The following is a 16483-nucleotide window of genomic DNA, read 5'->3' as shown; positions in this document are numbered from 1 at the left end:
AAACAGACAGACTTGTGATCTTCATAAACAAAATCTACTGCCAAGTGAAAGGCTGCAAAAATGATTGAAAATGAGTTCAAAAACAGAGGAGGAAATTAGATTTAAAGACACCCATTGAATACGTGGTAAGATCAGTTGTGTAGATTCCGCACATCACAGTAACGCTTGAATTAGTAACACATCGTCATAAATAATTCCCTGGACTTGAACGCACGTGTGTAAAAAGATTTGTTTCATACGGGCCTGACGCCTCATTCTCCTTTGTCTATATGGACAGCATTTGACACTGCTCAGCTGAAATCAGCAGCAGCTTTCCTTGAAGGTGACTCTCATCAGATTTAGTCAGCATTGTTCTGTTTCAACCATGAATATGTAAATTGTCCTTTTTGGCTCCATTTGTGGCTGAAGTGGATTGACTCATGGACTTTTAAATACCTAGAAATCTCATTGACATGAGTGACAGCCTCTGCCCTTCTCAGGTGGAGAAGTGAGAGGAATATTTGGACAGTTGAGTAAGCATACGTGAATGTGTGAGTGAGTGTGCAGGACTGTGTGGGCTGTGGGTGTGTAATGTATAACTGTACCAGCAAAGATCTCATGCTGCACCTTGGGAATGGTGATTATCTGGAGTAATTCCTAGTTCTTTTCATTTAAATCCGACAAATTGTCAGCCACAATTTTGCTACCTTTCAAAGAAAAGAAGAGATGGTACAGATCTTTATTGCACAGTGCAGGTAAACAATGGCTGGATCCCTTATAGGCACACTCTCGCACAGAGCACTTGTCAATTATTAATGCAGGTGTGGATTACCTCTGCAGAGAGGAAGAGTTTACATACAGGTAAAGAGTGAACCATTTCACTCCATCTGCCCCATTTCCAATTCCACTTTCATCTCCATCAGACCCCCTCAGCCATATCACTACCTCAGACTCTACAAGAGGACCTCTGAATCTGTCTCAGCACGCACAAACAAACACACAATGGTAGCTAATGACTGGCCAGTTGCTGAAAGGCTTGTCTCCTTCCTCTTCTCACAGAGGAGGTATTCAGTCCCCCCCTCCAGCTCGTGTTTGGTCTGCCCTAGACTGGCTCCTCGTGACTCAGTTAAGTCCATCTCTTTTTGAATGGTCAGGTATTGTTTCACTAACCAGGATCCTCTTACCTCGGACAACAAAGAGAGGCCATCATTCCATCCTGACACACACATATACACACATGCATACAAAGAGAAACAGACAGTGGAGAGCAGTCTGAGAGCAGCAGTCACATTTTTCCCAAGCGTCTGACTGGAAGCTGCAAGGAAATCACATTGTCTCCAGCGTTTCAGAAGAGTACCGTGTCTTTTGTCTCAGTGGTTCGTGTCTCACGACTGCATCATTCTGCGCTTTTGTCCATTTTGTCCATGTGCACTTCTGAAGTAAAGTTGTTTGTGAGACTCTCTTCTCTTCAGGTAGGACAGAACAAATTAAAAAGTGCTGAAGTTGTTTTAATGTATATGTGATTATAACTACTAATGATTATTAATCATCATTAAAAGCAGACTTGCATTCTTCACAGCTGCATAACACTACTGCCCTTAATCTGGAGTATTTTTTTAAACTTAAATGCATGGCATTAGCATCGCCAGTTCACCATGACATTAGCCTCATTAGTTTCACCTCTTTTTCAAAATTGCCCTCCAAAGGTTTATTTTTTCCTCTTCTTTTCCTCTTCTTAGAAACCTGAAAATGGACCAAAATGCTATTTCTGTTTCATAACAGGCTTAAAAAGCCAATTGACACACTGATATTCAGGAACAGAAATATGCCTAAATTATTATTCAGATTTAAAGTTTTTAATTTAACATTTTAGGAAAGTAGTAATCTTATTCAACTATCTGAAGCAACAGGGATCAGCAAAACGATTAAGGACCGAATATCGCAGTACAAAATCCTTCATCTCAAAAGTCTCAGATGTTCAATTAACAAATTCAATAAAGGAAGCTGTGTGGTAACAATAACAAAACCAGAAAAAAGCAACAGAGAAAAGAAGCAGCATGAGGACGTGGGTGAGAAACAGGATTTATTTGAAAAACTAATAAAAAGAAAGCTTTATAGTCTGTCCCAGGTCTTTTCTACATTTTTTTAACCAAAATGTTCTTAAAAGTAAGGATTTAAATTTTGGGATACTTAAAATACACCTTAGTTTAGTAAATGCAATGATCGTCTTGGATTCCTTTCATTGTTTGTGTCATATTTGATTATGAGCTTAAAAAAAACTATAAAACTCTACAAACAGTATTTTATCTCTCCTCCAGTGGATCATCATTACACTGCAGGAAATGGAGGAGATCCCTTCCTCAGCAGGTCATACATTTCCCAATTTTTTGTAAATACTGGTAAATATTAACAATAATTACACATGAATCAGCACATAACTGAATTAAAGAACACGGCACTTTACTGAGCTGTAATTTCATGCTGGATATGTGTGTGTGTATTAAATATAGCGCTGTAGAGGTATATCTCTGTAAATCCCATTATTATTATTATTTAGCATTTTATGATGTTTTTCCATTTTGCCAAAGGCAGGCATTGTTTTATTTATTGACTTAATCTGTTTTATGTGGTTTATTTTAGGGCATTTTTTACATTTATTTTGACAGGGACAGTAATAGAGAAAAGAGGAACAAACTGCAAGGAAACAATATGTTGCTGATGATCCTCAGCTCAAATCCATTGCTTGTTGGTTTAAGTGTCCAAGAAATCTAGACTTGAACACTTGGAATGTACTCTTAGAAAATCAGGTGTGGATTCTGGCATTTTTGTTTCTTTTGCTTGGAGAGTTTACAACTTTTTCTGTGATAACTGGCTGTGAACAGCAGAAGTGTTCTGCTGAAGTCAGAAGGTAGAAAATTTATATGAAATAAGAGTTCGGAAAAGTAGAATTTGCTTGTTTCATAGACTCGTAGGCTGAAGAATAAACAACAGTTCAAATATCTCCAGAAGAGCTGTAAATCATTCACTTCACCTATTTATATAGCACAAATTCACAACAACAGTCACCTCAAAGTACTTTATATTGTAAGATAAAGACCCCACTGTAATCGAAAGAAACCCCAACAATCACACAATCTCCAAGCATTGGCGACAGTGGGAAGAAAAAACTCCCTAATAACAGGAAGAAACCTCCACTTTCTTCAATAGGCTGGGCGACAGGACAAAGTGAAGGAAGCAGGGAGAGACAGGACAAAAGGCAAACTATAGGAGAGAGACACAGACTTAATAACTGCTAATGATTAAACTGAATAGTGGTGTATAAACAAACAGAGAGTAATGTTTCTATATTTCGAAAACTAAACTGACACAAAATGAAAAGAAGCAAAATTAAAATGTTTTATATGCTGCAGTAGCAAATGTGAGAGCTTGGTCACGTGACTGACGCTGAAGCCAGGAAGCCACAGGTGGTAAACAGACTTTGTTGACATACATTAAAAGAGTGAGTAGGCCCTCAGCGCATCCCTTCCTGATTGCCCTGATAAACATGCTCTCTGTACGTCTTTTCTTCTTTCATCACTGCTGCCCTTAGGGCTCCTCCTCACCTTCGCAACCTCTCCATCTGTTTCAATTAGTAAGAGTGCAGGGTGGAGCGCAGAGGTCGATCACACAGGCACAAGGCTGCAGGTGCACCTACAGTATAACACACAGATGTCACTCTGTGCCTATTAGTGGGGAACATTGTCACAGATGAGAGCATGAGGATGTTACTGCTATAACAGAGCTGGAAAATGTAGGTTTTGGGGATGCTGGGACCACTCAGGCACATGGAGACAGGCACTGAGTGACAAAGTAAAGCAGAACTAAATGCTATAGTGCAGAGATATACCCTTACCTTCTCTCATCTTTTTATCCCTTGCACCTTCATCGAACTCCCTCGTGCCTGCATGACACCATGTTTGTGGTTCTGTTTTTTTAAAAATCAGATGGTAGTGAAAACACCTCCCTGAATAAAGTGCAACATGCTAAGAGTAATGGCTTAAAGCTGTTTATTTTATTCATTTTTTTCTTCTTCTTGTGAGTAAGTCTGTCTGGCCACTCTTAACAGCATGCACATCATTTTAATGCAGCCAGCATTAACTAACTACAATGTGCAAAGACATCAGGTATATTCAGATGTCCTTTTCAGTGGACACCATAAGAAAATAAGTGAAATACAGAAATAAAAGTTATACAACAGGATTGCTTTCCTGCCTTGAGTATGTATGAAGCTCAGGAGACAATTAGCTTCCCTTATGCTAAGCATACAGACTGGGAAAGAGCAGGCTTCACTCTGTCTGTTCTCTTTTTTCCCCCCAATTATTTTTTCGTATATTTCTCTCCGGCAAGTGGAAATATTTAGAGAACTAAGATGCTGTTACCACAGGAAGGATTTGATATCTCTCCAAATGCTCTCGCTGTCGGACAAAAGGCCATCAGACAATCAAAGTTCTCCTGAGTTGTGTTTCCTGTCAGTAGCCTAAAAAAGTTTCTAGGGTAGTACTTTCAAGTCCTAGTGTGTAATATCCATACTAACGCTGGACAATTAAAAGTTAATCTGGCACCACTTTCAGAAATTTGTCAAACATAGGGCCAAATTTTGAATCTGAAGAGTTTTATAATTATATTTTACAGGTCCCAGATGTCTGCCAGTCTGTTTTCCTGCTCTAGCACAGAAACGAGTGACTGAGTCATATCAGGCTAAAATCCATCTCTCTGTATCTGCAAAAAAGCCTCTCAGGGTGCTGGTGCATTCATGAAGGTGATCAAAACCCTTTAGATCTGTACGTCTGCGTGCCCTGCAAATACCACAAGTCTTACTGCTTCCTAAGTGTTAGCTTTGACCCACCACTGAAATAAAGCCAAGGACCTCTGTGTTTGTGATGACCCTAATGAATGTCAGTCAGGTCAACCAATGGCACAGTTATACTGAGGGCCTTCAGGGATGAGTGATAGAGGATGTGATACCAGCAGAAAAGACTCAGATGCTCTTTTGACTCTCTCTCAGACGCAGGGAGGAATGCTAATGACATTTTCCCTGAAGAACTGAAGAAATACAGACAGAGAAGAACTAATGACTCTCTATCTCTGTGGTCACTAGCAAGCCTGCGGACAGCTTGTTAAATCTCACAGCAGACCAACAAGATGTTACTCAGAATGCTTAGAGCCATCTGCACACAGAAAATGTCTGGCATTTAAAAACAAACGTAAAAGTAACAGGATCCATGATAACAATACCAAAGAATTTAGAGGGTCGTCCCCGGTGTGTTTGCCCTGAAATGTGGGCGTAATACACAAGAACAAGATATAAGATTGAGTCATCCTTAAGTATATTTTCATTGTTGATATTTCTATTATTTCAACATATATAATTTCAGTTCCATTAACTTGTTTGGGTGTAACGATTTCAGAGGAAAGCTTGTCTATCAAAACATTCTCCTAACAGAAACTCTAAAGGTCATTACTCAGTGTTCAGTGTTGTGCAGTTATGTATTCAACACCTTCATACACGGCATGTACACACAAAATGCCTTTTCAGCTTTTGTTACCACCTAAACTAATATCTGCTATCATCAATGCCAGGAGGCAGAGTAATTGGTTATATTAGAGTCTCTTCCTATGAGAATCCTGCCATGATTAAGAAAATGATCATACCCTAGTGTGTTACACAAATATGCATTCATACACACACATGCAAATGCGCGCGCGCACACACACACACACACACACACACACACACACACACACACACACACACACACACATACTTACACAACAGAATCAGAGTTCAGGAATTATAACCGAAATGACTCTTGTTGAATTGGGGTCATTAATTTATTGTAGAGTGTACCAACATTCCTCGACTGGAGTTCATCTTCCATCAATACCCTTACAACTAGTAGATTGCAGTACTTTATTGTATTTAGTTCAAACATGATTATATACTCAAAAACCAAACAAACAAAAAAACCCGCAGATACATGTTGGAGAAGTATTGGATGGGTGAGCAATATGACAAAATTACTCTCCTCCGGAGAAGATTTTAGTACCATGAATACCAGAAGTTGTTGTTTCAGCTCAACAACAGGCAATTAGACTTTATAAAGAATAATTTCTCCCAATCTGACACCGAGTTTCTCTCTGTAGACAAAACAAATTCTGTAGATGCCTCTCCTTCATCCCTTCCTGCAGAGCAATGCCTGTAGGAGGCTCGAAGAATGACTGACGGTTTGTCTTTAACAACAATTGACTAGGATGAGGTCGGGACTTTGGGGCAAGACTTACAGTCATCTGTCACTTTTAGGCACCCTGTATCTCTCCTATATCTCATTTAATTTTGCTACTGCATGAAAAGAAGAAGTACAAAAAAAAGACAGAGGTCAATGAAATTGTGGTTCATTACTGTTCCTGTGTGTATCTGTGTTGACAGCAGATTATTTTTAAAGGCTTTGGGTGACAATAAATGGGCAGCAACAAGCAACAACACAGTAGTTTATTAGGCTATCCATAAGTCTACATAGATTCACAAATGAATTAGGTTTCTTTTTATAGAAATATGGTTATGATTATGGTTACATGATATATTTATTGATACAGTTTAAAGAGTGTACAGATCATTTACTGAAGTAAAAGGAAAAACTCAAAGAATCTAAAAATGCTTAATAATTTTAAAAAAATCTGCATTTAATCCCTTAATAAAAATAACTACTATAATACCACTGTTATACTTTTATCATCATACTCTTATACTTTATACATGTAGTGGCCATAACACCTAAAAATGTGGCTCTCCAAACTTTACCTACAATGCAGTGAAAAAACATTATTGACTTTCCCCAGCATGTTTGTAGCAAAACATATAGAGTTATGTTTTACATTTTTATTCACATTTTAATTGAAAAAAAATACTCATGTTGGATAAAATAAGTGCCACTGCTAAATTTATCTCAAATTCACATCCATACAGGGCTTCTAGATGTTTTTCCAGGGATGAAAACCACACGAGGGAGTGACAACGCTCTGTTATTTAGACCTTTGACAGGTAGGACCTGCTGTTCTCTTGAAGACTGTAATTTCTGAACGGGTCTCTAAGTTCTTAAGAAAAAAAACTTTGAGTCTATGAAGGCACTTCAATTTTAACTGTATAAAATTTCACTATAAGGAAAATCTGCAACATAAAGGACATCTCAGTCCAGCAAATTCAACAGAAGAGCAAGCAGTATGGTACAAAACAAAGGTTCTTAGAAAGTCTGTGAAATGATCTGCTTCTTGTCGCAACTCTTGCAGTTGTGACAAGGTGCATGAGGCATGTTCAGAAGGAGATTTTTTTAAAAATGACTGGGAGAAGAGAACAAGCTGTCTAAAAAGAGCATTAGAATAAAACTACACTTTGCAAATAAACATTTGTTGAAACTGGGCCTTTTGGAATCGTGTGCTCTGTATAGATCAACCAAAGACAGTTATTTGGCGACAGCAACAGAGGGGATGTTTTTGCACACATACAAGATGTTTTTCTGGAGAAGACTGTCATAGCAGCTGTGAAGCATGTTGGAGGAGATGTGGAAGTTTGGTGTTATGTCAGTGCCTCAGCGAGTGGGCAGCTTGGAGTCACTAATCTCAATGTGAATTCTGCACCTTTACAAAAAGTGCTTGGAGATAACATGAGAACATTTATATAAAGGCTGGGTTGACATCTTAAAAAACACATAAAAAAAGTTAATACATTTGATCGCATTTTGAGATTATTGCTCTTCTCTCTTTATTTATTGTGTAATACATATCACATAATACAAAAATATTTGGATTCCCTTACCTCTCTTGGTCCTTACAGTGACATTATTGGTTTATTGTCTTACTTGTGCAGGGTCATGTAAGTTGTGACTGGCTAATTCATGAAGGTCACATTAGAGCCCCTCGGCTCTGTTCTGAGGTGTTCGGTGCCTGTGCTCCCTGGTTCACCACTCCTGCTGATGTGATCTTCACTCTAATGACAGTGGTGACTTTGCCACAGGCTTTCCTGTTTCTCTCATTTTCACTGTCATTTTGTCTCTTCATCGCTTTCACTTTTGTTTGCCCTCTGTCTCTCCTTCTTCTAGGACTGATTTAACATTTAACATTAGAATGACCCTAAAAATGTTGACAAGTGAAACCAACTCTTCTGCATGTCTTATGTATTTCTCAAATTTTTTTCCAAACAAGTTAGAAAAGGTTTATTTATAAAGCACCTTTCAACACATATATTATAAATGACCACAGAAGCAGTAAATACCAAACAAACATAATAAAAAAGCGCAATGCCCCCAGAACCCTAATATAAAATACAAAATTAAAACGTTGCTCTAATGTTAAAAAATAAAACATTTCCCAGGTTTGAGTGCAAATAAATATTGTTGTGTTAAAGCTGAAAAAAAATAAATGTTACTGTTTAATCAAAATAAGAGACTGTAGAAGATGCAGAAGACTTGTACCCACTATACAGAGTCTTTTAAGTAACTTTAGAGAGGCCACCGCTGGTGTCATGAGCCCCCCGGGCTTTGTCTTATAGTAAGAAGACAGACTGCAACAAGTTGAATGATCTTTATTGCTTCTTAAGGAAGCCAAGTGTTGTAAGAATTGCAGTAATTAACTCATTGATTTAAAAAATCTAAAACAAAATGTTTAAGGTAATGTTAGATATACCATATGGGATCCAGAGTTTGACTTAGAGTCTTTGGAGAACTTAGTAGCCTCTGTTTATGCCCTTCTTTGAAATTATAGAAAATTTCAATAGACATCCAGCATCTACTCTGTTAAAAGTCATCTGTATAAAATACATAAAAACACAGTAAAAAGTCTCATAATGACATAAAAATAAAAAAATTAAATAAGGTCTATGAGCAAATCCTTTATCTACCCCATTCCCAAACAACATTGTCAGAGGGCTCAACCATAACTATAAGTGAAACCTTTCAGTTAGACAGATGTTTAAACCAGTAGAGAGCACAGATTGATGAATGTTAATCATCGAGTCTACTTTTTAAAAGGTTGAGTCAAGAACCAGGATGATAAAAATGTCAATATCTGCCATCTGTTATGGCATAGAAATATTATTTAGTACCCTTAAGAGAGATTCTTTGGTGTGCCTTTTGGGGGGGGGGGGATTGGGAACTACTTCAAAAATTAGACCCAGGAAGTAACATTGGAATTGTTACTATACTATTGCTGATATGGATCCAGGTCCAGTTTGTAATACAGGCCTGAAAGTGTTAACAGTATTTCCAAAGGTGAGCGATTCACTGACAATAGCCGGCTTAGGCCAGGGCCTGACAGTAACCAGAACCTGTTTAACAAAGTAAATAAGACAGTGGTTATGACACGTTCCACTGAGGTGATCAGAGAGAGGAGTGTGAACTTGTTAAGAGTGGCTGCAGGATTAGCTCTATCGATACCCGCGCAGGGAATAATGACTGAAATATTGATGATATTTATCTTGTCAGCAACAAAATTTGAAAAACAGTTTGGAAAGAGTATTAAAACAGGGATGTCCTACGGGGAGACATTTAAGAGATGGCATCTGTGAAAAATAATAACTTGGAATAATTCAGACTTACAGAAAGCTTGCTGAAATAAGATCCCCTGAGCTTTTGCAGCTTATTCACGTGAAGTTAATAAATCTACTGTTTGGAGTTTTTTCACATGCGAGATTCTCGAGCCAATAGTTTTATCATTTAACCAGGGAAGCAGATTACTAATTGCTTTTTGTCTAGACCTTCAAGGGACAACCAAAAATTGAAAACCACCAGCAACACATACGCAAGTGCAAGCAGTTTAAGATTAACGTGAAATATGAGTTGATTTTTTACCTCCATGAATGTTTTTACTTTGTCATTTAGCAGCCCTCTGTTACTGTTGCATGTAACAGGAGTGTTACTATTGATTGAATGGGGCACACATACTCATTCAATATTTCACATACGTGATTGATGAATGCTACTGTTGGTAGATGAGAAGTTTGTTTACATCTATTAATCGTGCAAGTGATCAATAGAACAAGAGGCTTAATAAACCCATTGATTATTTTCTAGTGTAATTCTCTTGCAACTGCCACATCATTTAATTTCGCTCAGATCATCACACTGGAATAGAGGCATAAACGTCTTGCTTTTTCTCTGGTAACTCTCGCTTCCGTTAATTGAATGCAATGTTCTCAGTCATAGAACTCTTGCATGAACCGTGTTGTAGATCTGATATAAAGATACAAGGCTCATCGGAGCCTGAAAGAAGAAAGATAATTATTATAAATACAGTAAGTTGAGGATAGCTGCGTGAAAAAAACAGGTAGTTGGTCAACATGTCAGGCTCTTCTTTCTGCTACACTTCCACCACCTTTCTGTTAGTCTCCTGTCTGACATCCACCTATGGCAGGGGTCTCGAACTCCAGTCCTTAAGGGCCGGTGTCCTGAAACTTTTCCATGTGTCCAACACATGTTGCAACACATCTGAATAAAATTAGTAGGTAGTTAGCAAGAGTATAGAACTTGACTGCATGCTGAGGTGGCAACCCCTAACCCTACTCAAGTAAATTTAAGTAAATGTAAGTGTTTACAAAATGTACTTCTAAAAGTACTTTTAATGCACCTTGTTCATTCACTCATGAGCTGCTGTAACATGAATCGAAAGGTTGAATTGCCACCTCAGCATGCAGTCAAGTTCTATAGAGTCTTGCTAAGGACAGCGGCCCTCGAGGACTGGAGTTCGAGACCCCTGACCTATGGAAACACCTCTGTGGGGCATTGGAGTCACTGGTGCTTAACTCCAGTGTATCTCCTGACAACAGAGCAGCAATTTTTGCTTCGTTTTATGCAGATGATTTCACCCTCCACTATGACACCAACAGAACAGAAGTTGCACCTTAGGCAAATAGACTGGCTGGCACTCTATCACCTTTGTGCAGTATGCAGCGGCATTTCACACATCGTTGTGCCACAGCAGTTGTTCAGTGAAATATCTGTGCAACCCAGTTGGCGGCCCTGCTATTTACCTAGTGTTTGCGTCTAGGTTGCTCTCAAGTTTCACACAGTAATTAGCACTGAAACATCTGATCTGCGGGTTGCACACTGTGAGCAGTTGTTGGTCTGCCTCTTCGGGTGATAAGTGGCTATATGTCCCTGACTGGTTTGTCAAGTTAAAAGGAAATCACCCACACATCTGGAGTTCTTCAGTGCTAATCTTGACTGTTTGTTTAACCACAGGCAAGAATGAAATTAATCTTACTTTGACAGCCGATGTTTCAATGTTTACAGGCTTGATTTTTTTGTGTCACATGTATCATTTTTGACTCTGTGCACTATGGCCTAGTGTGTCTGTGTAGGGTTGAAGTCTCAGCAAAGCTTTATACACAGAATTAAGTGCACCTAACTGCTCTTGTTTTCAGATGGTCGAATTTTTCATCAACCTGATGCCCCCTTATTAAAAGCCCCACTAGTTAACATAATTAAATAGCTCAATTATAATCAGTGAGAGCTGGAACATTAGCCTGAGCTATCATGGAGCCGATGGAGGGCTCAGTAGCAGCTCTAACCTGCTGTTTACAGGCAGAAAGAAGTCACAGGCCTCAGTGTGGTTGGGCTCAGAAATGAAAAAAAGGCACAGCTGGACATTGATTGAGAGGCTGCAATTTACATACTGCAGAGATTTTGGACAAGTTCTCTGAGAATCTCAAAGCTTCTGCTCCTGAGGTTTCCACACATAGAAACAGGATGGAGCGATAGACAGACAGACACCTAATATGCTGGATGGAAAGGACAGACACAGCCAGGTACCCATAGAAACAGACAAAGGAATAGGCAGACAGACAACAGTCGTGCATGATTGTGCACACAAACAAACTGAGAATGAAGTAAATCCAATTACAGAGAACAACAGGGGGGCACATAAAACAATATGGCTGTTACACTTTCAATATCAACAGTATTAACAATGCCTAGCCATTACAAATGGAAGAAAAGCAGTAATAGGAATTTGATGATTGCAAACTATTTCTGACTGAATTATTGTGTTTTGTTCATATGAAATGATCTTACTTAATTAACAGTGTTGAAGCTGAGTTCTGGGTCTTTGCCTTTGAAGTCTTGCCCTCTGCATAGAGTTGGAAAAATGTGTCTCATCTTTGGAGTTCCTTTTCTACAGTCTGTGCCTTGGTAGCACGCTCACTCTGATCACGATTCAGCTGTTGGCCAAAAACAAAGAAAACAGAGAAACTCATTACTGCTCTTCTGGCCTTCCAGTTGGATTTCTTTTCTCTTTTTTTAGGGCGGGGGCTGCAAAAAGTTTTTTCTGCAAAAAGAAATAAAAACAACATGTGACACTTAGTCATGTCTCATAGGGTGATAAACATAAGTCTGACGTAGCTCTGGGAGTTGGCTGTTCTTTAATATAGATTTGCCTTAATTCCTTTCACACCCTGTTTTTGAACAGTTTTTAATTTTTAGAACATTTTCTCAATGCATTTGTCTTTCCAGTGGCCTTGGGATCAGTAAGTCCATTTTTACATTTATACACTGATAACAGGGTAATGAACAACTGCCAGCTGCTTAGCTTTAGATTCTGAAATCTATATTTGGGCAGGGCAAACACAGCCCTACCATCCTGATTAATCTGTCTCTGTCATATATCTCAGTTGTATTTCTCTTTATCAGATCTGGGCCCAAGTTGTGCCTTCATTGTCTGTCTCTGTTCTGCCAGAAGTGGCCACTGGACAGACATTGGTAGGCAGAGGTCTCATACTCTCTCATCTCATAGCCAGGCAGAGGTCCAGATAATCCCTATAGAGGCAGCAGATCACTGTCTCTCAGTGGCTCAACAGCACCAAACTAGGAAGGCTGATAGGAGGAGTAATTAGTGCTTAACAGCACACTTGGTGTGTCTATGGGGGAGAGGGGGGAAAAGAAAAAATGAGACAGAATAGAAGCAGTGGAAAAGGACAGATGGAGAGAGAAGGCTTGTCCTTGTAAAGTCACCACGCTCCCTTAGAAAACCAAGAAAAGTAATTGCATATAAGGTGTTTTTTTTGCAGTCCTCATTAGCAAAATGGTCTCCCACAGGGTAAAGGGTATGCAACAGAATTCAGGTTATAAGGAAAAATACTTACAGTGGCTCTGCTATTGTATATTAGTCTTATCCTTATGCACGCATGCATGCATCTATGCAGCTAGTCATTCTGTCAGCCTGTTGACCTCAGTACATAGTTGCAGAACAGCTGTTCCTTCAAAAGTTTTGGTGCATGTGTAGGTCAGCGCTTACTGTGTCTTTTATTAAGTGTGTCCCTCAGTCTGATTCTGTCCTCTGAATGTCCTGTGCTGCATTTGTTACTAAGTGACAGCCCTGGACATCGAGGTCAGAACACCAAGGCCACTGAAAACTTCCTGCTGTCAGAAGTTTTAGACTTAGGACAAATTATAATTGGTGATGTGATTTTTGAGAGACACAGAGATGTTTTGTTTTAAACCAAAGCAAATATGTAAATGTGCAACATTTGGTAATGGGTTGTGTGTTTGGTTTGTCTTTTATTTTGTACACTTCCTTGTAGTGTTTGCCTCTTTGTCCAAATACATGATGAATTTGATAGTAATAATCAAGGTTAAGCTGTTTTGAGAAAACTTTAGAGTGTATTTTGAGTTCGTAACACATTTCTTCTTATTAAATTTTAAAGAAAAAAGTCTCAAGGGCTTTACTTTTCAGAGCAGCAGCTTTACTAAAATAATTTCTCCCTCATGTATTAACAGTTTTTTCTATACTATATCAACAACTGCAAAGTGTAATAAATACAAAACACTCATCTTCTTTTCCACTTAAGGGTGGCTGTTGCTCAGGAGGTAGGGTGGGGGCGGATCGATGCCCTGTCTGCATATCTAAGTGTCCGTGAGCAAAATACTTGTGAGTGTTTTTGATACTTGGACTATATAAAAAACGATGTTTGCAACCACCGTGAAGTTTTAGAGCATTTTTGCATTTTACTTCTCAAGTGAGAGGTAAGGTCTTTTTTGTACTACCAGTCTTCCTCTGCTGCCCATGCAAAAGGACTCAAGTTTAAAAGAGTAGTTTTTTAGACCTATAAACTATGTCCATCTTTTGTATAGTTTATGGTTTGTATGACTAGGTGACTATAATAGTGTAAAGCAGTGGCTCACCCAAAATGCAAAAGATCCCCAGTTTCAGAGTGGGAGGAGACATACACACACCCGGAAAGGTTGTGTTGGGAATAGCATCCAACATAACAATATGCATCAGATCAAATATGTGGATCCATCCATTGTGGTGACCCCATGTGAATAAGGGAACAACTGAAAAAAGATGAATATTAGTATAAAGTACTTTAAGTGGTCAAAAATAGGCAAGGAATCTATAAATGCCAGACCTTTTATCTCAATTTAAAAAGGCCAGTTTTCTGAGTTTCAATGAACTAAAGTTGTGAAGCAACTAGAAGTTATTGTACTCTGTTGCAACATAGTCACTGACATTAAGGTCACTTGGTTTCGAGGGAAACGAGGGACAAGGAGTTTGATTTCCCTGTTGGAGTCAGGACCCTTGAGAAGTCTTTACCCTGGAAAACCAGTGAAGAGAAATGCTTTAATAATCACACTTTCATTAGACTTCTACTCCCAAAACATCTAACACAATTACACCGATTAACACAGGTAATTAAACTCCTAAAGGGATGCACACATCTGTTTGTTGTGGTTTTTATGAGTTGAGAAACAGAAGCGTACATGTGTCTTTATCTGTAGATAAAGTCCATTAGTAGAATTTCTCACAAGTGAATACGGGTATGTGTTCAGGTACAAGATATTGCAGAAATGTCCACTAAAGGATTTTTTAAAATCTATATGCAGTTTATTAAACAGACTACACACAACCAACTAATCCATTTTTGTGAGACAGGTGAGTGAAATGACTATTAGGGGATACCTGAGTTCAACTGATGTCAGCAGGAGTTTGAGGTGGATTACTTATATGACTGTCACTCTGTGACAACCAGGTGAATCATAGAGCGGGGAGAAGACGAAGAAAAGGCAGTGTGATGGACAGGGAGGGAAAAAAGAGGAAATGGAGAAAGGAGGAATGTCAGATCTGGTGCATTGGAAGTGATCTTGGCAGGAAACCCAAGTTACCATAGCGACCTGGTGAAAGCTCTGCAGCAAGAAGGAAAAGAAAGACAGAGAAAGAGAGGAAGAGAGACCTTGAGGTATTGTCTCTCCTGCTGCATTGGTCTTTTATAGCAATATTTTGAGCATGTGTGGCACTTAATTAATGTGTATGAATACAGGTGTTTGCCACAAGCGCACGACTGACTGTCAATACTCAATGCTTATTGACATCATTTATGTTGTATTTATCATGACGATAATGGAAAAGCTTTCAACTATTACTTCATCTATTCCATTATTAAAGGCCAGTGAAGTAAATCAGGGTCCCGTTAGGCTCATCAGTGCCTAGCTCCACAGTCTGGCAATCCCTGGTTGAAAGGATATGAAGCAGAACTACATGTCCATTTTATATGAGTGCAGGCTTTGTATTGTGGATAGTAATTGGTAGTCTTTGATGAGCTGGACTGCTAGGAGTGATGACTTTAATAAGCTTATTCACCAGCGTGAAGATTCAGATAGGGATTCTGCCATAGACAACCGAGGGGATAAATGAACAAATGCGCCCTCCCACACACACGCACATATATACAGCATACAGTATATATCCTGATCATGTCATATGAAGCTACATTAGGTAGTATTTCGTTTTTTTTCCAGCTGTGGTAGTGTAGCTGTTGTTGTGACCTTTACTTAGTTTGTGTGTACATGTTTGTTCATCATGGCAAAATGTGGTACTGCAGCGAGAACTACTACTGACTTTGGCAGGTGTTAAAACATCTGTTTTTGTCTGTTACATGGCACGTTTTGTCAACATGATTTCACCAGAATCGAGTAAGACGCAGTCGCTAAGGTTTACAGGTGTGTAGAAGCTCAAAGTAATAGCCTCTTTACGTTAATGCCCCTCCAGCATCTTTTTTGCAGCTGAACGCATTGAAACAGCACCTGTTCTGATTCCAACACAAAACTGTTTTTGATTTACTCTTCTGCCACTATTTTCCAATGGTGAAAAAAGTATTCATATCAATTACAAAGGTAGCAAAAATGCAAGTCCGCTAACTGTCAAATAAATGCAGTCACCAAAAATGAAAAGCCCGGCACAATTAACCCCAAAAATTCTACCAAAGTACAATATTTAGAGCAACGAAAAATAAAACTTTTAATCCAACTTAGCCATGTTCCTATAATTGGAGCTTAACACCTCTTCTTTTCAGACTGAAAAAGAAATGCTTCTCTTGTCCAAGAGCACATTTTGGTTTTCCAGAGATATTCCTTTGACATATTTCCCTCTCTTTCTCCTTTATTCTCAAAGGACGTCAGGATACAAAAAGCATCCATTGGCCTGT

The 16483-nt window shown here is 38.8% G+C and overlaps 1 protein-coding gene across 1 annotated transcript in view; it reads left to right on the top strand.

The window, feature by feature from the left end:
• Positions 1-1187: 1187 nt before the first annotated feature.
• Positions 1188-16483, top strand: part of shank3a (SH3 and multiple ankyrin repeat domains 3a) — a 219970-nt gene continuing 204674 nt past the window's right edge. Inside the window, exons 1-2 of the mRNA XM_019361525.2 lie at positions 1188-1451; positions 6983-7057. The gene's annotated coding sequence lies outside the window, so the exon portion shown is untranslated. The remainder of the gene's footprint in view (positions 1452-6982; positions 7058-16483) is intronic.

Source organism: Oreochromis niloticus, linkage group LG7 (genome assembly GCF_001858045.2).
Source record: "Oreochromis niloticus isolate F11D_XX linkage group LG7, O_niloticus_UMD_NMBU, whole genome shotgun sequence".
In the NCBI taxonomy this organism is placed as follows: Eukaryota; Metazoa; Chordata; class Actinopteri; order Cichliformes; family Cichlidae; genus Oreochromis; species Oreochromis niloticus.
This window is presented reverse-complemented; position numbering and strand designations above follow the sequence as displayed.